Source organism: Zootermopsis nevadensis, unplaced genomic scaffold, assembly GCF_977971745.1.
Source record: "Zootermopsis nevadensis isolate Lab colony 2312 unplaced genomic scaffold, Znev_1.0 Znev_ptg000028l, whole genome shotgun sequence".
NCBI lineage: Eukaryota > Metazoa > Arthropoda > Insecta > Blattodea > Termopsidae > Zootermopsis > Zootermopsis nevadensis.
This window is the reverse complement of record NW_028259160.1, coordinates 8,664,978-8,692,871: the sequence shown is the minus strand read 5'-3', so window position 1 is coordinate 8,692,871 and position 27,894 is coordinate 8,664,978. Positions and strand designations below refer to the sequence as shown.

The following is a 27,894-nucleotide window of genomic DNA, read 5'->3' as shown; positions in this document are numbered from 1 at the left end:
GCAAGCATAAAAAGTTGTGTTGACAGCACAAAGTAGTTTTATATCTCTAGTCTCATCGGAAAGAATTATGGAACACGATATTGCCTATGTTCACCCTGGCGCGAAACTATTGAAGTTTCGGCGAAATGGGGTCGTACAGTCTAAACTCATAGAACAAAACGCTCGGTTTCGAAACTGTAATGGATGAAATTGGCCTTCATGTTTAGTTCTGTTGTTTGTGCGGCTAATTACACTGAATAACTCTTAACGACTATAGCTTAACATGCAAGACCTAACCTCGTACAGATGGTTTTAATTTATTTTGGAATCGAAAGATCTCACACGTACTTGTATAGAATCGAATCTATTTATACATATTCACTATTTGCAATTCACCTTTATATGTATCTACCCCCAGTATCTATACGTTACTCTTATGAAACCAAAACAATCAGAGATGTTTTCCATTTTAGTCAAAACCACCTTAACAAATTTACATACTAGATAATATGACTCACCTTGCAACACTTCTCTATTTTTTTACTATAAAAATTTGTGATTAGTCGTTGTCGTCAAAAAATGACGTCATCAACAATGTCAACTATAAACAAAATCGGCATTGTTGTGGAACACAACAATGCCGAGTAAACAAATAACGCTTCACAACAAAGAAATCAAAAACTATCAAGCCAGTCGCATTATCACTGCTCCAGAAGCAGCACATCGCCTCCGAACAGCGACATAAAACTATTTAAGAAATGAAGAAACGTGAAAGAAGACGTTGCCAACACCGACAAGGTAATCTGATACTAATAATAATATTCAACCAATAAGAAACTAAACTAACCCCCCGAAGGGGGGTTAGTTTAGTGTCTTACTCAAGATTTTAAGACGCAATCAACCCCCCCCCCGAAGGAGGGGTTGGTGCGTATTAAACAAATGACCAACCCCTCGAAGGGGGGTTGGTCAGTTGTTTTAACCACCATTCGGGGGGCTTAGTTTAGTTTCTTAATCAAGAGTTAAAACATTTGAATGAGACATAAACTAACCCCCCGAAGTTAGTTTAGTGACTTATTCAAGATTTTAAACACTTGACCAAACCCCCGAAGGAGGGTTGGTTAAGTATTTTAACCACCATTCCGGGGGTAGTTTAGTTTCTTACTCAAGGGTTAAAACACTTGAATGAGACACTAAACTAATCCTTCCGAAGGGGGGTTGGTTGCGTTTTAAACACTTGACCCCCGAAGGGGAGTTAGTTTAGCGTGTTTCTTAAGATTTCAAAACGCAACTAACCCCCTAGAAGGGGGGGTTGGTCAATTGTTTTAACTCTCAATTTGGGGAGTTTAGTTTATATTCTTACACAAGATTGGTTGCGTTTTACAAACTTGACCAACGCCCCCTAGGAGCTCCGAAAGGAGCGCCCTGCTCTAGTTGTTAAAATTAGGCCATATTGTGTTTCATTTTATTGTTAAGGCTTCACCTGTCTTAACTGTAGGTGCAGAACACTACAGTTTATTAAAGCTATTTCACTTAATACAGAAGCTCCCGGGTTCTGCCTATTATCTTTAGTACTCCTTGGGATATAGTTTTCATGAATTTTCATCTGACTTGTAAGTACAGATTTTGTCTCTCGGTCTTTCTCTGTCTCGAAGCTGACAAAGCGTCATCAAACGCTGTGTCAACTGGTTTGCTCATGTGGGGTCAATTATCAGGATTATTATGAATGATGAATTGAAAGGGATACGTAAGGAAACGATAGTGGCCTGTATTAAGATATCCTGTTGTTTGTTTGACGTATCATGGCCTGATGTATTATCATTTTCTGTGAGGACGCGTTTCAGCTTAGGGTATTGTGTAGTTTGAATGACAAAATAAGTGATGATTACGAATTATGAGGAAAAGAGGACGTGAAAGAACGCGGTCATGACGTACTATACCAGCAATTTCACGAAGAGACTGGGAAACTACCAAAAACATCTGTAATCGTAGTAATTATTTGTGCTAAGATTCCAGACCGAGACCTAAATTCGAAGCAACCACAACACCAGACGTTCCTATCGGTGGCATTACAACCAAAATCGCATCTTTTACTATTCATTATCGTCGCTGGTGTTTGTAACATTGTTCGGTGGTTTTCAGATGTTTATCTTCATTTTGCCTATCACAAACAGTTTGCCCACGAGTCTGAAAGCAGATAGCCCAGGGCGCGGGCTCCGCTGCCAGCGCTCAGTCTCGCCTCGTCGCAGAGGCGACACGCACAGTGCTGCTATCTGCTTCCAGGCGACTGGGTCTTTCTGTCTCGTTCATCCGTCACTCAGTCACACATTGTTGCTACCGCAAGTGCAGTGATGCAGTGACGTCACAATGTGGTGGTAAATGGGACTTGCAGAGTTTACGTGAGTATTTATTTCGTCAGAATTTTCTCAGAACCCTGCTTAAGCTTAGAAACTATTATTACATCTTCCACTTCAAAATCCAAACACCATTCACATACAAAAGTTATTTCTTCTCCCTCTTCCCTTTATAACATTCTTGCTTTCTATGTTTCTTCCTACAGGAGAATTATGTCCGATGCATTTCCTTTTTCCAAGACAGGTGACTGTGATGGGAGGTCAGCAGATTCATTTTCCGAGTATTAAGAACAGGCACCGATCGTTTGTAGCCATTTGGTGTTGAAACCAAAGCTCTAAACACGTACCCGTTTGTGATAGTGAGTGAACAGAGCGGCGAAGCATTAACACTCGAGATATTTATTCGAAAGGTACAAGGCTCGAATCTTGGCTTTGATCAATTTCGCCTGCCGATTATGAAATAAACTGCTGTAGTCTGAGTTGTGATGCGACTGGTAACGGATTTGAGGTTCTCACAGCGGAGAATATGTTGCTTGTGGTCTTTGGTTTGTGACGCCATGCAATCTTGTAAGTGGAGGCTGACACGTTCCTCCGAAACGATGGTACACATCTACAAGACTGCACGGTGTCAGAACACAAAAGACCACAAGCAATATCTTTACCACCTTCAGAAACACAATCCCTTATTAACTTACCATATATTGTCCTCTTACCATATCACTGATAAATATAAACATTGACGTTGAAGAGACGTCGTTAAATAACATACGAATCTATCAAAACGAAACCAAACGAAGGCAGCCTTACGTTGATGACGAGGAACGGAGTTTGTTTGACAGCCCGGTTTGAATTGACCTAGAAAGAGCCCTGTTTGCATTAATTAAATGCTGCAGTAAATCTAGAGGGATAAGGGAGAGGTTTTGTTATAATTCAGTTTTATTAATCATTAAATCCCATATGAACTACCGCGGAAACTAGCCTATTGTACGATGTTGGAACATCACATGCCATGTGCCAGAAGAGCGAAGTGGTTTTATTGATCTACAAACTGCCACTTTTACGAATCCCACTCATGCACCACTGAGACTAATTGAATAGCCCGAGGCATGAGCAAGGCCGTATTTTATAGGAACACCCGAAATAGCGAAGCCAAAGCCATTCTTTCAGCTAAGTGACGTCATGGTATGAATGAATGGACGCGAACGCTTGTCAGCTCCATAGCTACAACCCTCCAGTATGCCAAGTATTTCCGTACTTTAATTAGGTGTTCTTCGCGCTCTACCGTGAGCGAAGAACACATTATCGGCCTGCCCATGTGTCTGTCTCATTTTTCGCAACAGTGGGGCCGAAGATCCGATTGTCGCGTTATCAACAATAGATTCGGCGGTCCCGTTGTTGGAGCTCATTGATAAACGTGACCGGGCGTCATATTAGTACAAGAATGATCTGAAACGCAAATGATCTCAGATAAAATTAGTGCAACGACGACGTACGTGATATGGCGTGAAGAAAACCTTTCGAATGTCAGTGTACTCAAAAGCGCACACCTTTAAAATCTGGTTTTAACAGCCGAAGTGTTACTTTTTCTATGTAGAAATAACATGCACATTGGTAACTAAGTGACAAAATATGACAACTGAAAACCGATTTAATTCCATTCCAACTTACTCGGAATTAAGAACAGCCTATGATGATAATTAGAACAGCACAAGCTTTCAGTAACATCTATTTAAATCACAGTAGGAAGAATATTTTGAAATGTAAAAAAAGCAAGCACTTGGCTTTTTAAAAAATACAAATGCTTAGAGATAAAACGTGAATTTCCCCAATTACGAAAGTATTTATATTGATTATTTAGAGCACAGATTCCCAAACTGGGTTCGTGAGAGTTCCCCAGGGGATCAGTTACAATGATTTATTAATAAGCACCAATCGAAAAAGCACTTTACCATAAAATTTGTAAAGGATTCTTTTTTACTGGTAGTTTTCTAAAGAGCGATTCTGGACAAAACGTGGAAAACAAGAACGAACGAGTTTCAGTTGCAAAACCAGAGTGAGTGAATGAGTTACCAAGTTTGAGAAGAACGTTTTCGCTTTCGTTACGTGTTATAAACGCGCCTGGAATTCAAACATAATTCCGCCAATAATTTAAGAAACGCTATTTTAACGAAAACGCAGATCGCGACTGAGTGCATTCCTGCTTCAACTTAGAGAGGCACTGCTTTAAATTAGCAGCCCGAAGCAGCATATTCTGACAAACTACATTGCGTGCTTTTAGATACAAGTTAGTTCCTCCGGCCTTAAATCAGGTCATGATCGCTTCCTTTACATTCTTTGCAGTGCATTATTCACCGATTATTCATCCATTCATTGGACGCTATATCAATTAAACTATTTATATACCTCTGTTTGTTAGTAAAGTGACTATAGATTCGATTCGCTCTGGGATCGACTCATGGAAATCTGGAGGTAAAACGATCGAAGGATGAATCAGGCCATTCAGCGTCCATTTAATATGGAGTTTTAAAAATTCATGGAGTTTTATATTTGTTATCGTTCGCTATACATTCGTCTCCTACTGTCCATGGAGTATCGAAGTGTAAAGAAGGAAAACTATGATGATTTCACTTTGAGGAAAGTCACTGGCACTGATAAGGTTATATGAAATGCCATGCGTGTGAGTTTGATATTGGACAGAAACCCCATTCCGCTGTTATGACACGATGCTGTATATTTAGAATGCGCTCATTGTAGAAGGTGGCAGTCGACTGCAGACAAACGTGCTCTCTCTCACATTGGCACGACGCGACCGCTGTGTTCAGGAAGCATGGTTCTCGTGCTCTAGAAGGGGGGAGGGGGGGTATTAAATCGCTTCCAGATGGAGAAAGGCAATCTTGGTTGACGAGAGAAACTAGCTACTGTCGTTTTTCTGAAATCCACGACTATGCTATAAGCTGCTGTGACAACGGTTCGTATCCCGGCTGGCACGGCTATACTGATGGATTTTTCGCTGTTCCTCTCATTACCCCCAACAGAGTAGTAAGATAGTAACCGACCATGGCAGCTTGCTTCACCGTGCTTTCAGGTTCTTATTTTGTACTAATTCTGTCACATATCATCATCTGACGCTTGTCGCCTCCCGTTGGATGGGGCAATCCACTGCGCAGATGCCTGGTGGAACCGAAACTATAGCATTAGCAATTATAAATTATTACTATTGAATTACTGTTAATTATCATTATTCTGACTATCATTTTATGCTCCATCTTTACTACGCTTTTATAAACATTAACGTAATTTTTAAGAGAACATTCGAAACTAAGAGAGAGGAAGCAACACGAGCACAGAGAAAATTACATAACGTGGAGCTTCATAACTTTTAATCTTCTGTAAATACTATCACGGTATCTCATAGGCGGGATGCAAAACATATTGTGAGATGAGAAAGAAATGTTGTATTTTGTCGGGAAACGTGAAGGGAAAGGATACCTTGGAAGATTTATATCTAGGCGTAGGTGGGAGGGTAATATTAAACTTGGATTTTAAAATATGTTAGGTTGTAAGGGTGTAGTCTGGAATCGTTTACTTCAGGATGGGGTCCAGTGGCGATCTCTTCCACCGGTTCCATAAAAGTGCGGGTAATTTCTTCTCAAGAAAGACTTACAATCAGCTCCGTAGAACGTGCGAGATTGTTTAAACGCTGTTGCTTAGAAACGCGAGGAAAAGAAACTGTGCACATGACGAAGTAATTTTAAATGGAAACAAGTTTCTGTAGAATCTGTAAGACGTTTTACAATATCTGGATTCTAACTAAACTGAATTCTTATAAGACTTATCCCAACCAGTGTTTCCGGCGTGGGTATTTTTATGAATATAGAGAAAATCACGCAAATGGAAGTTGTAGTGAAGCTCACTGGAGCTGTGCTAGGGAGGAACTTTTGATTGAATTCTTTATTCCAGGCAAGCTCGTACAAGAGCGCGCACGCTTTTCTAGACAAGAGCTATCTCAAATACAGGCAATAATAAGAACTCTGTGTGACTAGGCTTCTGACACCCGTCAATAAATAATTTAATAAACTTGTTGAATTTTACAGAAGAGAATTCTGAATGTGTTTTATACTTGTGAGGTTACGGCGTTCGCGCTGATGTTGGACCCATTAAGCTGTTTTCCTCTTAAGAAGCGAAGAATTTAGGCCCACGTACGACAACCATAAACTACAAATCACTAATTTATTTATTTTGGGCTTTGTCCGTCGTGTGTAGACGGTTTTTAGATGTCTTAAAATCAAAATTCCATGGAGCAGAGTCCTCTTTCAGAAGTTAATAGTTGGTTTACTAGTGGAAGAAATTTCCCACCTTTTTATTGAAACAAATCATTCATTGTCTTGTTCCAAAATAACCTGTCACAAGACCCTATCCTGAACCAAATGAATCCAGCCCACACTTCAGAATTCCGTTTAGCACCATGATCTCTCAAGTGGGCTCTTGCCGTTCATCTTTTGTCAAAACAGGCCTATAAACTGACCATATGAAATTGGGAGACGATGGCTGATTGCCAGGAAGCTGTGTTACTAGTTATTTTAAAGATGTGAATACACTGGCTTTGCACGGGAGTCACGACACATCACGTAGCAATACTGTGTCAGTTGGGGGTGTCTTCACTTTAAAAAAATGTCAGTTTTTCGAAGGCTACCCTCATTTTCACGACAGATTAAACACGATTTATGAAGTTTATTGAGGAAATATTATCAAACATTGTGAAAGACTTTATTTCTCCAGTTAGATATCCGAAAAGTGCATAGTTCCAATCCGAGTAAATACTGCATACACCGCGCTATTTCGTGTTTTTCCCCATACATAAAGATAAAACAGGATATTGTTTTGAAACAGAAGAGCGTTCTCAGTTACACTCTAATATAAAGGATGGCATTCTACTTGTTACAGTGCCACCAAGAGATTTTAAAAACCATTCATGAACGAACGGCCAATTCACTTGACATCTTCATAAAACACAAGCACAAAGATGGCTGTCTTCTGGGTCTCTACTCACCGCCGTAAAAACCTCAAATCCTACTTAACACAAGTACAAGTTCACGGCCAATCATTTTTAAAATGATCGGGAGTTACGACCTTAGACATTTGCTGAATAAATATCAGTTGATGCACACTGTTTCTGTGCTGTGTGGAAAGCAGAAGAGAACACAGAATATCACGAGTTAAAAGGAAGGGAAGCCAATTTTATTAGGTGTGCACGGCGGCGTCTTTTGTTGAAAGATGTGTCATTTATTAAACTTAATGATCTGCCAGTCTATTAGCACCTGAGCATCACAGACAGCACCATGTTATTTATGTTTAAGTGCTGTTAAATGTTACACTTGACATGACACTGTAAGCCTACGGGTAGTCACGCCTCCATCAGCCCCCCCCCCCCCCAACCGCAATCCCGTAATTTTCTCTGATAACGCACCGATTCCAACTACCAGTATTGTCACTAAATCCATCGTCAAGGTACTGGCAGGTATGACAACATAATCATTTGGCTTGTTCTGTCATACACCAATGCAATAAGAAGTAGCGAGATTGTTACTTATAATAACTGAAAATCCAACTATGCAGACAGTGGTTAATCTCAACAGAATGGCAGTGAGTTTCATTGTACTTATTCTCACTGTGAACATCGTGGAAGTCACGAGATTTGTAGGTGCGGGTTCTTCAGTGCAGCTATTTTTGACTCTGCAGGATTTAATTCTCGCCTGCCTTGTGTCTCAGAAGGCTGTCAACACCTCCTTATAGCCCCGCCGGTCGGTTTATTGAATCTCCTCTATAGGACGACATCCAGTTAATCTTAAACAGCGTCTCCGGTTTGCGTTCAGCGAAATTGCAAGCTATACGTTACCACGTATACGTCTCGTACACAGGCGATAAACCAAAAGACTTCTTCGAACTGTTTAAAATAAATCTGATACGGTTGATTAAACGGCGCATCGACAAAAGAGTGTTAACTTTTATCACGTGTAATGAACCAGAGTGTAACGCCTGTTATATGACAAAGTCTACGGAGGAGAGTCCCTCTCAAGAATCTGGCAGTCGCTGAGCTGGTCGAGAAATCCCTTGCCGACGACTAATTACCGCTTCCACAAGATCCTAACACTGAATAGATGATAAAAAATTGTCCGTGTTATAACTCTGCCATATTCACGATCAGCGTACCCGATTTAATAATTAACAGCTTATTTCGTCCATGTTATCGACAACAAGTTAAAATTTGTTGTCCATTGATATTAGGATTATCAGATCAAGGATGCTACGGGTGGATCAAAGGTAGAGCATGACGGAGAAGAAAACTATGTATTAACGTTTAGTAGTTTGAGGTTATCACGGCGGTGAGTACGCAGATGGCTGTCTTCTGGGCTGTAGCGCCGTGCAGTCCATAATCGCCCTGATGATGGAGGCAGCAAGGGTCTCTGAAACCATTAAACTATCCCGCATTGGACAATTTCGGCTTACATAGAATATGAGTTAGTCCTCCTAGCTTACTGTTATGATACTACGTGCACTACAATCTCGACACTGCACAGAATCGAAGATTCACATCGATCAGAAAAGCTCGACGCTTCTGGAATGATCATTGTCTTGTGAGTTCCGTGACGTGAATAGACACGGGCACACGGGATGGAACATTGTTTCTTTTGAATATTGAGAAATGCGCAGAGAAACAGTAAAAGACAATGGGATCTGCCACCGGCGCTGCGCAATACCGGGGCTGTGGTGGGGCTGTTTGAAATAATCGAGAGTCACTAGCAGACTAACTCGTCTCATAGACTGGTGGTATCCAGCATAAAAATTCATATGTACGTATTCTATTAAGATCTCACACATAGTTGTGGTTTCTGGCTGGACATATTCACTACATTCCACCATTAGACAGATCAGTTGGTTAATACTGTTTAAGGAAATTATACCTGTTTACATAAACAAAATTGAGTAGGTGGGACATACAGTTATGATTGGACTTTGAAGGGTTAAGAAAGAGGAAAATAATTAATGTAATTATAATCTTTAATGTAATTCAGGAATATCGTCTCAAACAGTTTCAACGTGTGCAATGCATTACGACAGATTCGTCCATGCTGCAATAAAATGAAGTTAAGGGACAGAGAAATCAGGGAAGACAGTGGAAAGGGTACAGTAACCTCTTAGTTTGGAACAGGCTGTAAGTGAAGAAAAAAGTAAAGATGCTCTTGGTGCTGATCTGTGTACCACGCTCTGAAGATGAGTGAGAAAGTGGAGATATAGCTCCACTCTTTCTTGACCTCCGCACTAAATGGAGGTGAGTAGTCAGTTTCACGCCTGATCGCTTTACACCCAGGGACAGAATCCCCGGAACACATAGGACATTAGGCTGGGTGGGCCCCAAAGTCTGTCTGGACTCAGTAGGCAGAGAAAAATCTCGTAGCCCTGACGAGAACTGAAATCGTTAATAGTTACAACAAATTATAATGTCAGAAGTATTACCCCTCTGAAGTCACGTAAAACTGAACTGTGAAAGGAGTTGAAATTTGACTCTGCCTTCATATATCAATCTGAAACATACATGTGCAGCGAGAATGAATTGGGGCCTTATAAAATAAGTTATAAATATTTTTAAGATGAAAATCCACTTAAAACGTCCTCGTAATTCTTTTTCGTCTTCTATAAAAAGGAACAAAAGCCTGTTTTTATGTTGATATATTGTTGTTTTGCTGAAGGTTGCGGACCATGGTTTTTCTATCCCCGTCTTAAAGCATTGTAACAGAGGAAAATTGTACGAAAACTAACCACAGCATTGGAACTAGATACGGATACAGCGATAAAATGATGTTGAATGTCATTTAGATCTGTTTAAACGGCTTGCTGTGTGTAATGGAAGTAAGTCGTATGATGTGGTGTTACAGTTTTATGCACAAAACTGAATTTAAATGTAACTCATGCTTTAGCTATAAATCACGTCTCAGTATTTAATATAAAACCACTCTGTGGGCTGAAGTGAATCTGGACATAAACGTAAATTGACAGCAATAAATCCAGAAAATAACAGTAGGTACGCATAATCTGATTTCGGTGGTTTATATGCGTAACGAAATTGGTAGGTTGAAGTTGATATATTGTATACATAAAGGCAATTAATTGCCAGCGTGCATACAGAGTACAGTTAATTGGTATGTCTCGGCCATCATTTACGACACGTCATACTGTAATGAGATCCAGCGCCATCACTACATTGGGATACTCCCGCTTGACTTGGACACACAGTCTGTTATCAGTGATACTGACATGTGGTTCTGTGTTTTACTCTACTGACACTTTACTGCCCGTGCCAGTGACAACTTCACGTCACGCATCCTCTTTCTAGTTAGGATATTATTCGTCAAAATTGTTTGTCTTACAATCAGCGTAGCTCTGAATCGGAAAATGTGAACGGAACTTATTTATGATAAATGAGAGCTAAAAAAAATTAAATAAAGCGAGGTATTACAAGAAATTTTCCGTTTAATTTGTTACAATAACACTTAAAGAGGAGGCAGAGTCAGATTTTTCAACCTTTCCTTCTAAAATTTCTGGAATAACATAAAAAATAAGTGATTTTACCGACATCATATAGGAACAGAAGAAGGTTCGGTGTTACAATTAACAGCAGTTTTTATTAAGTTAACTTTTAACCCCTCTCCCTCCCAAATCGAATCGTGTACATTGCATGTTGTATACAAAGGACAACTGTCAACGTGCTAAATTAAGCATCATGCAAGGATGACGGATGTGGGAGTGAAGATTAAATTCCTTGAATTCTTAGCCAAGGTAGAAACCGGAAAAGAGTGATTAGCATCACGTTCCGGAAGCTTCGTCGCCGGCACTCGTCAGACAGGCTGTGTCGGCCCCACAGCAGGTACGGACACAATGGCGCCGAAAAAAGTCACAGACTCTTCCAGGAATCCAAACCCCGTTTTCCGTCCACAGTGTCACTTTACTGGACTCACAAAGATGTTAGGAAGTTTTCAAAATACGGAACATCATTTGGGTGGTTTACAGCAAAACATAGCCTACTGTTTTAGCTGCCCCTCTTTGCAGTGCACGAATCCAGTTTCAATAATAAATAGGAGTATAGGAAATCTGTTATAATGTGTTTGGCCAACCGACGCAAATATTAGGAATGCAGACAGAATACACTGCCCTTCCGGGCTTCTGCATGATAGCAACAGAATCCTGGGCGTTTTAGGTATTTAGGGTTTATGAGCGGCCACAGGCCTGTTACGCAAACAAACAAACAAACATGCATTTGTATGCACGGGCGTAGTTCCTCGGTGAATGCCACGCCCACAAACATCTATTCACAGTACAATGCGCCGGTTTAACGGGCAACAAGCAATTCTCCGCAGTTTCAGGTGTCTGCACCAAATACGAACATACGTTATCCACGCTCTGCTTACTATATGCGTATACAGATAAAAGGGTAATCATTGCATGGAAATGAATGACGGAGTGGAGGGAAAGCTCCACGAATTCTTACCCTTGAGTGGTCAGCTTAACGCTGCGTCTGCTTTACCACAGATAATCACTGGACAGGAGGTTGGTTGGATCCTAGAACCGATCTGGACGATGAGGTGAGAAGAAAAATGGTCAGAACGTGACTGTCTTCTGGGATGCTGTGCTGTTCAGTCTCGTACAAACTAACCGATGTTTCAGAGGTGTTTACTACCTCCATCATGAGGGCAATTTCTGTTGCACAACATCCCAGAAGACTGACATCTTCATTCTCGAAGTCGTGACAACCTGAAATATCGCTTACAAAAACCTCTGCACCTACAGGTAATCGAATCCTGGTAGTCCAACTCGTAGCTAGTCACTCTGCCCCAGACTTGTGAGAACAGACTGGGAATAAAACATGAAGAGCCGAGTGAGTAAGTGAGGAAATGTAAACGCACAACATTAAACTGACCTGCACGCTTAAACATACTAGACAGACTTTTTAAACTTTTAAGTGACAAACATACTAGTGGAAAGAGGCCAGGCAGCCTTCGTGTGTTTATTTTCCTTTGTAGCTCAACGTCCTTCCGCGCAGCTCTCAAACTCGAAACCTCCATCCAGAATTCATCAACCTAAAGTGATGGGCGTGTGGGTTGAAGTGTAATGGAAATTGCCTCAAACTGAGAGCGCACTGACAATGGGTAAAAAAGACTACACCTACACAGAACGCACATAAATCTGCATTCCTTACGTTAGGATCCAAACATTCGACCAATCGAGACAAGATTTGCATACAAGAACACATCGACCAGACTACACAGCGCAACAACCCAGAACACAGAAATCTTCATACTAAGAATCGCCCTGATGACGGAGGCAGTATGACCTCTGAAACGCTGGTAAACATCGACCAGACTACACAGCGCAACAACCTAGAAGGCAGAAATCTTCATACTAAGAATCGTCCTGATGACGGAGGCAGTATGACCTCTGAAACGTTGGTTAACATCGACCAGACTACACAGCGCAACAACCCAGAAGACACAAATCTTCAGACTGTAGAATGTAGGTCACTTCGTTGAGGATCTGTTTTATGTGCTGTCTTCTCATTCTCTTGAAACCCGATAATTAAAAGTCTTGTGACGTTCACACTGTATGCAGTGCCAAGGAGATATGTCGAGCATCTCGAGACATTAAGTATCGGCGTGTTATTTTCAGAATACCAGACTATGGAGAAAGTTATTTAATCTATTACATTTACAAGTAAAGGTATATAAGGACTGGGGTACGTAATTTAAAGGCGTGTCGCGATCTTATGGCAGTACCAACCCCTTCCAAGCAGTCTTTCCAATCAATTTTAAAGGGTACTGACGATGGTGTGTTACAATCGTGATCATTAAATTATTGGACTATGTTCATCGTATGTGTCCAGTGATTGTGGTTAACTCTTTCTATAGGATCCATCTGAGTAGGTGCCCGTCCCCACTATTTAACCTGATGACAAAAATAGATGCAGCTTCCGAAACGTAGTACTCTTTTTGAAAACACAGACGATGGACAGAGTCCAGGAATTTAGTGATCCCGAGTCTTACCAATGTCTGCAAAAGTCATGATTTCTGAGTTAATTTTGAAACGGAGACTGAAGATGGCCCAGTTCATGGCAACTGAAGCCGGAGAAAGAGAACAAATGCATGAGTGACTTTCAGAGCTAGTACTTGTTCCGCCACTAATGATATTGTTGTGACACAATTGTTACGGTTTCTACGTGTGACGTGTGGCATATTCACAGCAAAGTACGATAATCGCTTCTGCGAGCAACGCCCCGAAGGTCGCCAACGCACGCACTGTTAAATTCCCTCCACTCGTTCCTCCTAAATCTTACCCAGTTTCCAAGCAGTAGTCACTAACGTTCCCGTTTTGGTCGGATAGCATCTCAAGTCACTCACCTTTCAACTTTCTTTCAAGTTGATTCTAAAGAGGTCATACATTATTGCAAGAAAAAATAAAAGAAACAAGGCGAGAAGTTGCTGTGGCAGAACATAGACTTGGCACTGTTTACTGTAGCGAAAAGTTATGAGGGTGGAAACAGTACGGATAACATTTATGCACTGGTACCTTCCTTTTGCAAGCTGTTGGCTTCTGACATCAGTCACTGACAGTAGCGACCAATCAGCGCAAAGTGACAGGTCTGAGATTTGTGGTTTATTTAACGATGCTGTCAGTAGCTCAGACTACAGGCTGTATCGCGGAATAATATAATGATTAACGAGTTGGTAAGGACGTGAAAGGAAACGGTCGTGGCCGAAAAACCGAACTTCCTCTTCGACTCTTCGTTTTTAAACAAATTTCCCTCAGCTGGAGAGACAACACAAAACATCATCACTTTTCTGCAAAAACAGCCTATTGTACCTTTTGCTAACAGGGAATTGTTTCGTTGGAAAGTCTAAGAATACGTGTGTTAACTACACATTTTTCGGAATTAACACTTATCTGCGTCACACCATTTATCACTGACGTTATTTAAACTTTGTGAGTTCCTGTCTTGAAGCTATATTCCTGCCAAACAGCTATAATTGTCAAGGTCAAATTATTCTGCCAGTTAGAAACTCTCGTCGTCGGTTACTTTCTATATCTAAGACAATTCGCAGCAAAAATTAGCTACTGTACTTCATTGTACAATTATACACTTAAATTATAGTCTCGTATGACATTATTTAAAACGACGCTGCTTTAACTGTACAGGTTGTGTTTAGCACACAATGAAATGGAAATATGATAAATAGAATTCGTAAGACGCCGATTATAACCTAAGAAAAGTCATGAAGAGATTCATTCAGGCTAGTTGGTAATCTGATCAATATTCGAACCGGGTACCTTCCTGGTGGACGAGTAGATAATAAACCTCAACTGAGCTTTAATTTTATGTACTTTATGCAAAGAACGCCTATTAGCTCAATTATAATTTAGTAATCAATAAATGTACATTAGTTATTTATTTTGTACCATTTTTCAACATATTATTCAGCGTGCATGAGCATTATTTCCGAAGAATTCAAGATTCCAAAGACAGAACAATCTGCCAGGAACTGTAGCTCCATCATAGGACAGCGACCTTAGTGTCATCTGTTTGTGATTTAAACATAAGAACAAGTCACAGTCCTTACCACTAGGTAATCCCTTTAGAACCAGGTGTTTTGTGATTGGCCAAGTGTTCATGTACCTGACAGTCGTTCTATGCCTGTTCGTAATAACAGAGAGTGGACAACTGTGTGAACAGGTATACATTATAAGTGGATGAGTCTGTAGCTTATTTAATGAACTACATCATTTGCAGAGGTTATTTAGCGTTGAATGATATGAAAGTGGAAATATGTACTTACGGTAAACTGCAAGGAAATGGGATGTATGCAGCCGTGAGTTATTTCAAGGTCATAACCAGGTTTATGCAGGAGTAATTGAGATAAGAAATTTGGTAAATGTCAGTGCACAAAAATATTTCATACAAAATTCTCATTGATGTTCATGCCATCTTAAAATATGGAATTTTATATCGTAGCTACACTGTTCCATACGTCGTCGTGTTCGAAACGAAAAATAAAATCATCTTCAAAGATCTATCATGAATAAATATTCTACAGTGTTATATGATCCATAGCTTTCTCTGCGATTGTGTACTATGAAATCTTCACGAGCCATCAGCCGCGTCAGGTGGCCATAAAATCTGACGTTTCGAGAGGCGTCTCGGTTCTCATCACCAGGGATCTGAGCCCAGGATGTCCCTATATATACTTGCCCAGTCCGACAACAACCGGTCCGGGCAGGTATGTACGTATATATGGGGCATCCTGGGATCCGCAGACATATCAGATACCTGATGATGATGACCAAGAACTCTCTGGAAACGTCGATTTTTTACCTGACGTGGCTGATTTCCCGTGAAGAGTTCAACGAATTCTGCAATGTACTGTATATTCCCAATTCTTCTCCCACTCAAAATTCCCCATTGTCACCGCTTCAGTAACATTCATGATATTTAATTTATAACTACGATTTTTGAATGACCTTCAGCACCGCGGTGTCCTTTCCTAATGTCGTGAAGATCAATACTTGTTTTAAACAAAGTGTGTGTTTGCTGGGAAGGAACTTGCATAATTCGTGACGTGACTATAATATGCTCATCTTTTCCCTTACATAACAATGAATGCAGGCTACACGCTGATACGCTGTATTGTTTTAAAGTGTGATCTTATCCTGCTGCTTGTTACACATTTGTAGCGTAAAAAATATTTCGTTCGAGAATGTAAGACAGCAGATCTTGTGCTGGCGTGTCCGGATTTGAAAAGAATGGGATTTCCTAGATAATGAATGGTTTAGAACTCAGCGGTAGACCCAGGAATACATATGCAATATCATAAAATGAGAAACACTGCAAGCATTGCCAACACAAACGAAATTCAACAGCGGCAAGTTCAGGTGTCCGTTTAGGAAAGTCGTTATCCCACAACCAGTTTTAAAATATAAATCTTAACATCAGTGCAGAGATTTGAAAGTGATACACGCGATTCTTGTATGTGACAGTTATGACTCATAACCCAAAAATATCTTCGATGAGAGGAGGTTTCAGTCATCAGGGCGTGTTTATTTCTAGCGCCTTTATTTATGTTCTAATTTTATCTTCAACTTACATAAATAAATATTAAATCACACTACACAAAGAAATTAAAGATTAAGTAACTATCCGTTTCTTCGACATTCGTCATAATTACTCGAGATTTTCCTGCCAAAGTTTTAAGTGGGTGTGGAACTTGGTCTCACTGTGAGGTAAAAATATACATTGAGGATAAGAATCTAGAGGTTTGTGACGAGGTTACGTTATTAAACTGCCATATATTTTGTAGTTTGTCCATCGTCTCAATTCTGAGTAGCCTCACTAGTACTGCTGTTGCCCAGGGACATCCAAGAACACAGATTAACTACATTTTATGAACCTAACGCAACATACGATACTCTCTACCTGATGAAAGAAGCAGGCCGTGGCTTCTAAAGCTGAAAATTGAGTGTAGTGGTGGCTCTTGAGAACACAATAACGAATCTTTGTGTTTCATAAGAAGCTACTAATTTCTTAAATATCTTAACTACTACTGACTTCTCAAGAAGGGCTCTGCTTATTGGAGCTATTTCTATAGTATGTGGCTGTTCATTAAAGAATAGTTCTAGCTTTACTTATGTCTTGAGATCGCGTGAAGTTAACTCGTTTAAATGATGAAGTTACGAGTGTTTACAGTTCCGCAGTAACATCATCTGCACTCTCGCGAGAAGCTTCGAAGTCCGTCGGACAGGAGACTACTTGCTTTTCAAACCAGATTTGGACATTTAGCCGACGATAAAAGTTGCGAAGGCATGACTAGAGCCTACACAATTTCGTAGACTCTAAAACCGAATTAATGTCGTAGGCTACTGTTGTATGGTCCCGGCGTCACGTGTGGTGGAAGTGCAGAGGGTAACTAATGAGGATGTGAGACTTCAACATACAAAACAGCAAGGCTCTTCAATGAGTGTTGCAAGCGGACCAGGTGGGAACTGACATCAAAATAAAATGAAGATTCCGGAAAAAATTGATAGGAACCTGTGAAAATAATTTCTGTTCCTAATACTAGCAGTCTAGTACTGGAATGTCATTAATGTGGATATCAATAACATAGATTAAACTGGCCGAGGAAGGAGTTCAATGGGTGTCATGTTGGTGGCGGGTAACAGTAAAATTCACATTTCAGAGATAAAGTAGAAAAATGTTTTTGAACAACTGTAAATACAAGAAGGGGTTTGAGGTTTTCACAGAGGTGAGTATGAAGATTTCTGTCTTCTGGGTTGTTGTCGCCCTGATGACGGAGGCAGTATGACCTCTGAAACGTTGGTAAACATCAAACAGACTACACAGCGCAACAACCCAGAAGACAGATATCTTCATACTAAGAATAGCCCTGATGACGGAGGCAGTATGACCTCCGAAACGTTGGTAAGCATCGACCAGACTACACAGCGCAACAACCCAGAAGACAGAAATATTCATACTAAGAATCGCCCTGATGACGGAGGCAGTATGACCTCTGAAACGTCGGTAAACATCGACCAGACTACACAGCGCAACAACCCAGAAGACAGAAACCTTCATACTAAGAATCGCCCTGATGACGGAGGCAGTATGACCTCTGAAACGTTGGTAAACATCGACCAGACTACACAGCGCAACAACCCAGAAGACAGAAATCTTCATACCAAGAATCGCCCTGATGACGGAGGCAGTATGACCTCTGAAACGGTAAACATCGACCAGACTACACAGCGCAACAAACCAGAAGACAGAAATCTTCATACTAAGAATCGTCCTGATGACGGAGGCAGTATGACCTCTGAAACGTTGGTAAACATCGACCAGACTACACAGCGCAACAACCCAGAAGACAGAAATCTTCACAAGAAGGGGCTTTGCAGATATTCGCAGAAGTGAACTGTCGACCGCCACCGGACAGAATATTCGTGACATCTTTAGGCGAAACCACTGCCAGATGCGTTTCAGTGGTCATGTTCTGATGTTACTTTAATAGTAGGTCTATACAAGTATTTTAACATTTTCGTGGTTCGTAGCACGAAAGATCGCGCTACGAGCCACAGTCAACAACAGTCTTGAAAATGAGGACAGAGATAACCCGATAAGACTTTATTAACAATAATCATCATCATCATGAGTGCAAATCACGAAGCCACTTGTTATATATAATTCCTTCCATTCGTCCGAAATATTTTCGTTTCGTTTATGATAACTGTGAGGACTAGCGTTTCCTCCAGTGCCTCTGGAGAGCGTAGGGACCTGCATCCAGCCTCTCGCCCACATTAATGAATGAGATTATGACCAGCTGGGTGATTGATGCGCCTGCAGAGCGCCGGGCTTCCTTTGCCTTTAGTTTCGCCGTGCTGCTAAGCAACAATGACAGCAGCACCAGCGGGTGTGTTCGTCGGCCACCTACCTGCATGTTGGCAGGCTTCGCGGGCGGCGTAGTGCATGTCTGTCTATAGCGAAGGAAGGTGCTACACGGGAACAGAAGACAAGTGCGCGAACGTGTGTGAATGAATGCATGGCTGAAATGTTTCGAAAGCCATGGCCAAGGACTTTCATATAAATTGCAAGAATCGTCATGAGATATTACAGGTAAAATTAAAAATTTAGTATTCATCGAATCTGTGCTTGAAGAATATTAGATTTGTGGTCTTAAAAATTGGATAAGTTCAAACACTTTCAAGGGAATCCCTCGGCCGAGTGGTTACAGCTCCTGCTTCGTTTTATGGGGGTCCCGGGTGCAGATAGCGGACCACAGGCGGGCTATACTGACAGGTTCTTAGTGGTCTTCCTTAGCTCCACCATGAAAATGCTGAGGTAGAATCTTAAATTAGACCACGACCGCTTTCTTCCGCATAATTTCCAATTTGTTATTAATTATCCTACCATTCGGCACTATACTGTCTGAACTACTGGCAGCGTCGTTAAGTAAATCACAGGTAAATAACGGAAACGAAATAAGATAACTATACGGTGTGTGAAGAAAGTGCACTAAAATAAAATATTCATATATTGCTTTTATATCAAATCTAAAACTTCTTGACGATGGTGAAGAGTCAATTGAATAAAAATTTTCTTGGATATTATCCATCGTCTAGTAAATTCCCACCTTTTGTGAGTTTTTGTTTTTTTGACTTTATCGTGTTCATGAATTGTGATTTCTACATACTATTCTTTTACGTCCCACGGATGGATGGTGTGGTGATGTCTTTTTATTCCGGGACTTTCACTTTTTTACTTTGTCCGGAGATAGGGATTAGCTCTATCTAGTGGGCCCAACTGTGTAGGAACCTGAAGACGGAGATAGAGTCCCATCTCCGAAACGTCGTTTTACGTTTTATATTTACTAGACGATGGATAATATCCAAGAAAATTGTTATTCTATTGCTTTTATATTTATCGAAGCCCCACAATTTTCTCCAGCCTCCTACTTCGGTCTATATATTCCCCCCAGCACCCGGTTCTCATATACATCCAATCTATGTTATTACTATCCTCATATATACTATATTCTTAACTTGGGGTGAGTGACCAAGTTTTGTACCCACACAGAACAACTGGCAGAAGTATAGGCTGTGTCTTAATCTTTAACGTTTTTAGATATCAGATGGAAAGGCAAGATGGTTTGAAGTAAATGATATTAAGAATTCCTTGATTTTAAGTTATTCGCAGTTTTGATTTGTTACTGTCCTTCCTAAATACGTGGACTCTGTAATATTTTCCAGGGAGTTATTAGCAGTGATTATATTATGAATGTAATACGGTACCTCATTCACTTAGCCAAAACGATGTGCAAATGGCAGTCATTTATCACTTACATCAGAATGGCTGAGTCACAAAGTGTGAGGTTTAGGCAATGTTTAAACATTTTATGTTTAGGCCTATAGTTCTTGTTTCCATAATCATGTGTTTCGAATTTATCTTGGCATTTTGATATGTCTGAAGACACTGTTGGTTGGGTCATCGGTTCGAAGTCGAACCACTCTACAACGGTTACACGCGACAGCCAACACGTTAAAACATCAAATTAAATTCCAAAAGCTTAAATTTTACGATGTTCCTCTTCTGGGTTGACATTGTGTGGACTGAAGGTATACAGATATCAGAGTTTCGGGGGGGAAAAACACATCGTCTCCATTCTCAAGGATTTTTCAGCTTTCAAGGTGGAGACGGTATATCTGAAACGTTGGCGTCTACCTACGAGTCCACACAATGTCGCAAGCCAAAAGAGCAACATCGCCAGCTTCACCTCCGTGACAACCTAAAATCTCATACACTTAAATGTAATCTTTCTTTTGTTTGTTTTTATAGTGGTGATTTCTCTACACCTTGGATTTTTGCCATGAGTTAAAGGAATGTGACTAACTGCATTGACTTTTTGTTATATTATTATATAATCAGTGATATAATAAAGCTAGAAGCAGTACAGCTGTTGTTAATAACTGAAATCTGTTTAAACATTAACAGAGTCTTAGGTTCTTACGGCGGCCAGTATGAAGATGGTTGTCTACATTTAAACATTATTTGTGTAGTACGGTAGAACGTGCTATGATTATGCCTGTTATAATATATGTAACTGTGCTTTAGAGTCGTACTGAAACAGGATATTCAGAACACTGGCTGTTGACGCTGGACATCGAGGTCCATAGAGCTCGACTACTCTATTCCTGATAACATAAATTCAAATCCAGTTCATATGAGATAATTGCCGATGAACCTTCTTCTGCAAAGTTTGTGTTGTTTATAGAGTAGTCATGCGCGTCACTGTCTTAATAAATATGTAGATGACATTGTGTGTACGTGGTTAATAATGATACATCAAATGATATTTAATGTCAAGTGAGATTTTACGATATGTAATATCAACATTCTGAAGGACAAAACTTTTAACATGCTGTACTGACAAGCCTCTTGAAGTGCTTTGGTTGTTTGACAACGTTTTCTCAGCTATATTGGCTGCTTATATAGGGTCTGTTAGGATGTGTTTGATGAGCGTGAAAATATGTTATGTGATAGTGGGATATTTTAGGTAAAATTCTAGCACTCGCCTGAAAAAGCCGAGGAAACCCACATAAACCTCAGAGAGGACGCAAGACCTCCGGTCCGAGATTCGTCTTTGTATTCTTTGTTTCCATCTTCGTTATCTCAGGCCATTTGTCAGTATCTGTGCCTATCGTAGTTCTGAAGGAAACGAAAGGGCGTTAAGAAACACGTGTTGCCAACGTCATATCCGTTTCATGAAACGTATTCAGTTCTAAATGGTTTCCTGTTATAGAGCCTGTATTATCATAAATTAGAGACACTTCATGTTGGTGCCTGCATTAGTACCGCACAGAGTAGGACTACGGTCTAACTTTCCAGCATAACCCTTTTTATTCTTAGTTTGGAATTACTTGCATGTCCTAAGATAACATTAACGATAGGCAATGTTATCACGACATTCGGGATCACTCATTATCGAAACGTGTACAATCTCGTGTGCTTTTAGCCAGGAATAGCCTAATTTTGGAGATCGTGTCTATCGATATCAGGCAGCAGTTTTCATGTCAAAGGATTTTTGAGGTTTTTGAGGTTTACAATAATAATTATCAGAAGTAAATCAATTGATATATATATATCTGTCGACTATATTAAAATGTATCCCTACTTTGTTTTTATCATATTTTGTTCTTACAACTGTTGCATTATAAATAGGTCTTACTGTGTTAGCGGGAATCTACATGAATTATAAACATCAACAGTAAACAGAATAGCTTGGACACTTCTTGGCAGACGCATTTACGCGACAGTTATAGTCAGCGATGAGCAACTATTATAACACGCAGGTTACTGCTAGTACACTGTATTGCTGTTAATTTGTGACCGTTATGTTAATTTTGTGTGTTCGTTGTTTACCCAACGGCGCTTTCAATAGCTAAGCCTATTCAGAGTTAGATAAGATGAATAAATAATTATGAAGAATTTCGAAGGGTGCAGTCATGGTCTAATTCAAGGTATCCCGGAATTAACTTGGGACACCTGGACAGAAGCGAAGCAAAAGTTCAGTCAGGACAGACGGTCTCGGGGCTGAGGTTTGACCCAGGGACTTCCCGAATAAGAGAATTAATAATTCTGCTCCGTCATTTGGTTATGTTAGTTTTACAAAGTCAAAATCTGTAAATAACAAACAGAAATTTGGCGTAAACAGATATTTATAAATTGTTAAAACAAGTGTCCGTTTTGGAGGAGGGAGGGCAGTTTGCGAAAATTATTTGTACAATATATTTCTAGTTATGGTGTCTCTTCTGCAAACAACATTTTATTTGTTTCTGTTTTCCAATCGTGTTAACAAATGTAGATGTAGAACGGAGTTAGAATTCCATTGCGCTGTTGCGCACGTGATTTTTGACATACGTCAAGAACCCAGTTCACCTAATGGTCACGCCACGGTGTTACACTTGTTTATAAGAACAACATGCAGGCATTTATGGACACACTCTATATACAACAAACCCCACCACAGATGTAAGCCTCTCTAAGCATGTCTTCCACTGGAAATAGAATACCGTTTAGGTTATGCTCGTAGAAATTTCAATTGCAGATAACCTGTGTGAACACATTCTCCATATTCACAACGCTGCATTGAACTCGACAACCACCGAACGTCACAGGGCAAGCTGTACTGTATATTGTATTAAGGTCTGTGGTCTGTGGTCAGACTGACTATATTTAATGTTCTGGAAATTTCCTGTCGATGAGCAGCCTAAGTAACATATGATTAGCAAGGGTCAATAATCTGTTCTCTTCTTTCTGTTGAACTGTCAGCTGATTGAATTCGAGTTAATGTAACTGGCTATTTCTACGTACATTGTAATCTCGTATTGAGCCTATACATTCAGACTTGTTTTCTTACGGAAGAAAAACTTTATAGGATTACTCATGTTTCATGCTTCAGAGAATTTAGGAATCTCTGAAGATGTATATCTACTGGGATGTTGCATCGTGTAACGAGATGAAAATTAACCGATGTTTCAGTGATGCTTATTGCTCGATAATGGAGGCAGCAAGTACCTCTGAAAAATCTTCCAGTTTCCACCAGACTACACTCCGCAAGATTCCAGAAGACAGTCATCTTTGTAATCGTCGCCGTAAGAACCTGAAACCTCGCTTGGTTATCTTTGTCTCTCCAAATTATTTTTAACCAATTGTCAGATTTTTAAAACTCGGTTGGAAGATTACCGTACGAGGTTAAAGAAGCCACATATTTATTAAACCCCTTATTCAGTGACAAATTTGTCGCAGCAGAGTATATTTTTGAAGTGAAAGCAACACTTAGAGCGATAACAAGCGTATGACCTTGAAAATATGCGTGGCAATAGAAATAAGACTAGACTAATCGTAATTACGCAAGTGTTGAACTTTGGTTACTGCTTTGGAATTATCAGAAAGTATGGTGACCAGTTTCGATTCATCGGTAAGTTTGGTGACTGGTCACCCAACAGAATACCGGGGTCAGATTCCCGTGCACAACACGGGTTATCGTTCTCGCTTTTTGTTCAGTTGGGCCCTAGGTTTCTTCTTCGGTAAGAAGGCGAAAAACTTGAAGGGAATATACCACTTGGAAGATCTAGATGGGACGAAAATATCGACATTTCTGTATAAGGAACTAAATGTAATGATGTAGACTGAATTTGCCTAGCTGAGGACAGAGAACAATAGCTTACTTTTATGTGCATGGTAATGAACAGTCGGGATTATCACAATCGCCAACTGAACAACTGTCATCTTCTCAAGAAGAGCCCTACTCCGTGGAGTTGCTCAGAGAAGACGGCTCACTACTGAAGCTGGAGTTTATGTAAAAGCAGAAGTATTTGCTGCAGTTGGAACAAATGCAATCAATAAAAAAGTAGTGGCAATAAATCAAGCTCGCCAATTATCAATCGTGGAGACTTATTTATCTGACTGCCCGTATCCCAGATGGATCCTGCTATAGCAAACATGCCTCACGGGAAAGGTTTACTGCTCTCAGATCTCACACTCATCTTTTAACAAGTAGATGATCTGTTTCTTGTCTCTATTTAAGCCACGATAGTCTTTCAGACATTATCAATCGTCCGCTTTTTAAAAGTCTTAGCAATCTTAAAGCCTTACAAAGCAGAACGCTTCGAAGACGTTTCCCCATCAGGTAAAATAGAGAAGAGACCTATTCCACTAGATCCGGTAGACCAAGTTATTTTGTTTTACGGCAATGAATCGTAAGTTTAAATAATAATAGATTTCTTTTTATAAATTATGTCCATAAAATTCGAGGAAATTAACGACTTCCTAAGCATACTATCAACTTCTCAAGAAAGACTCTTTTCCGTGGAGTTAGTTTCGGGTGAATATCAACTGCTCAGGAAAACCCTGTATCTGGATGACAGTTACTCCCATGTATACACACAAAGATTATTAGCCCCCCCCCCCCCCCCCCCCCCCTGAGTAAACGTAAACTGCTTGTTTATTTAACTGATTTTATGTTTCTGTTATTCTTATGTCTGAACCTATGCCACATGGGCCAACGTTTGTTCGCGGGTAGGATTCTTCTCAAGCAATTCACAATTTCTTGCCCTACAGACGAAACCACAACATTTAAATCCAGTTAGTTGAATTTTGAAACTAAAATGTCCTCTTTATATTGATGTCATGTGCCCAGTGTTTACAAGTCGAACATCATCGAATATTACAAAAGTATTCATTTCGCTATGGGAATATCTGGGATACGGGCAGTCCGATAAATTTTGAATATTTTAGAGAAGTACGCAGAGCGAACCGTACGCTTTTCTGGCTTCCATGCCACGGGAAAGATTATGGCTAAATTTAGAATGAATACACGCCTCCGCGGCGCCCGTGGCGCGCTCCTAACTTCACTTGTCTTTACTGCTATCTGTTAGTGCAACGTTTTTCAAATTTACTGGATCATGGGTCTAACTACAGATCACCAAGAAGCAATTTATATCACTTTTCTCTGGCGAATAAAACTTAGAAGACAGAAATCTTCATACTAAGAATCGCCCTGATGACGGAGGCAGTATGACCTCTGAAACGTTGGTTAACATCTACCAGACTACACAGCGCAATAACCCAGAAGACAGAAATCTTCATACTAAGAATCGCCCTGATGACGGAGGCAGTATGACCTCCGAAACGTTGGTAAGCATCGACCAGACTACACGGCGCAAGAACCCAGAAGACAGAAATCTTCATATTCACCGCTGTGAAAACCTCAAATCTTTCATAATTTATTTTATGTCATTGAGTGCAGTAAGAATCTGTTGTGCCGGCGCCCCGTTGCAATATCACAGTGTTACGCAATATACAGAATGACTGGAAGGAAGTCCGGAGAAGTCGGACTAAACCGACCACTCTTCCTACCGCATGAATCAGCGTCTAAGTTCTGTTTTTTTCTTGGGAAATAATGCAATACGTGACTTCCATATTGTAGTTAGGGAAGTAGAACAAATCCAATTGATCAATGAGAAACGCCGATTCCAGGTCGGTTCCCTCGAACCACGTCATAACTGCGCGTCCTTTGATCCGTATAAATTTGCAGGATCTGTACTTAAAGTAGGTCATATTTACTGCACCCTAACCAAAGTCCTTACCCGGAGGCCAGAAAGAGAGAGAGAGAGGGGGGATTGACCTGTAGAATATAACAAGTCACCGAAAGCTGTTACAAACTATCTGTTAATTTGTGGATTCGTGCAATTTTCGTATCACGAAATATGCTTGACTTCTCGCAGTCCCAGCTGGTTCCGTCCGGAACTAGCGAAACATTAATCCACGTAACGAGGAATCGAAATAGCCAGACGATAATACCACAGCCAAAGCTAGTCTCAATGGTCTCCTCATTTCGTATTGGCTTTTCACATTCAGACCCGTAATCTGCACTAATGGCATGTCCGCATCACTTCAGTTGTATTTCCCTTTGGTTTCAACTGTTCGATTTATTCAGACTTAGGACTGCAGCGTATATTAAATTTAGTTTCTATGGAAACCACTAATTCGGCCTCAGAGCTACTTCCTGGAATAATAAATATGGGATCTAATTACGACAGTGTATGTATTATGTTTGAATTATCTGCCGTGAATAAAAAAGCTGTACGTTTATAAGAAACGTCGATAGTCACCAATAAGAAGACTTCATACACAACGTCACAGCTCAGAAGTACACAATCGATATCTTCACCTTTGTGTGAACCTCAAGGCCTGCATCCACCCAAGTCAGCACATCACAAATCGACGCGGACAAACATTAACGACTCTAGTGGGATTCAAACCCACGATCCCAGTGGTCGAGCGGCCATGGCCACGCGGCCAGTGATCGGCAAAGGGTACAAATGCCAGTACTACATTAATAAAAGATTATCCTAATTAAATGAGGATCTAATTCGGAGTGGATATACGGACCATAATACAACAGAATTAAACAAATGCGACATATACACATAATTGTACGTATTTGTAACAGAACAGTGCGTATAATGTAGATGTGAACGAAAATACTCTATTATTTTATTCATGACTTACTAATCTTGTTTTGGGTTAAACACAGTGGCCACGCACCCAGCGCGTTTAAGCTCAAGGACAGCTCGAATATTAGTGTTGTGGTTCAAATCTCGTACGAGGCACAGATGTATGTCAGAGTTTTTCTGCATTGCGACGTCCTGAGCACGTAGGGACCTTGGGATGAGCCGAAATTCATAGTCCAGAACTTAGACTCGAGTATCAACAGACCATAAAAGACATAATCCTTAAAATTATGAACAAGACGTTTGTTATGGTAAAAGTCGTGCTTTGGCATGTACAGCACTGTCAATGTACTGACGAAATAGCCAGTCCCACCATCCAATGTGACAGACGTATAATTATTCATACTGTCCCACAATCGAGAAATGCGTCCACGTGCATGAATTATGGACCACTGGTTGTTTGACTGCTGCTTCCATATGGAGCGGATTCTAAAGTTTCTCGTACGTCAGCAAATTGAGTGGTAAATTTATTGGTCCTTTGATTATTCCATTATTTTAAATGCGTTTTAAAGTTGATCGATTGGTCTATGAAAAAGAAAGTGGTTTGAAGCTACGTAACAAAATGAAAACTTTAACACCAAAGGTAAAAAGACAACAACACCTGACCGAATCCAGCCGATGACACATCCTTGTAATGTGGGTCTGTTTATGTAAAAACCTAAAGATTAAAATTTTCAGAACTATAACTTTATCTGCTGCTTTATATGGGTGATCTCTTCCCTTCTGGTTTCCCGTCTTGCATATTTCATCTTCCTTGATCTGGTCACCTTTTCATATTTTTTTTGCGAAGAATGCAGAGTTGGATTGGTCCCGCAGAACCTTTCTAGGACATAGCGGATTCACTGTGATCCTTCGGAACGCTAAAATGCACCAGTCGAACGGCAAGTGCTGTTACTAT

At 40.3% G+C, this 27,894-nt stretch overlaps 1 protein-coding gene and 1 long non-coding RNA gene across 6 annotated transcripts in view; one reads left to right on the top strand and one right to left on the bottom strand.

The window, feature by feature from the left end:
- The window catches only part of FucTA (glycoprotein 3-alpha-L-fucosyltransferase A), a 62,525-nt gene that overhangs the window by 10,381 nt on the left and 24,250 nt on the right, over positions 1-27,894 (top strand). Inside the window, exon 1 of one of the 4 annotated variants that reach the window (XM_087357505.1) lies at positions 554-777. The exons of 1 other annotated variant lie outside the window; for it this stretch is intronic. The gene's annotated coding sequence lies outside the window, so the exon portion shown is untranslated. Of the gene's footprint in view, positions 1-553; positions 778-2,227; positions 2,376-18,862; positions 19,039-27,894 lie in introns of those variants that run through there. 2 more of the 4 variants (XM_022069244.2, XM_022069241.2) reach the window with 2 other exon arrangements.
- Positions 1-27,894, bottom strand: part of LOC110832338 (uncharacterized) — a 136,384-nt gene that overhangs the window by 102,754 nt on the left and 5,736 nt on the right. The window lies entirely within an intron of this gene.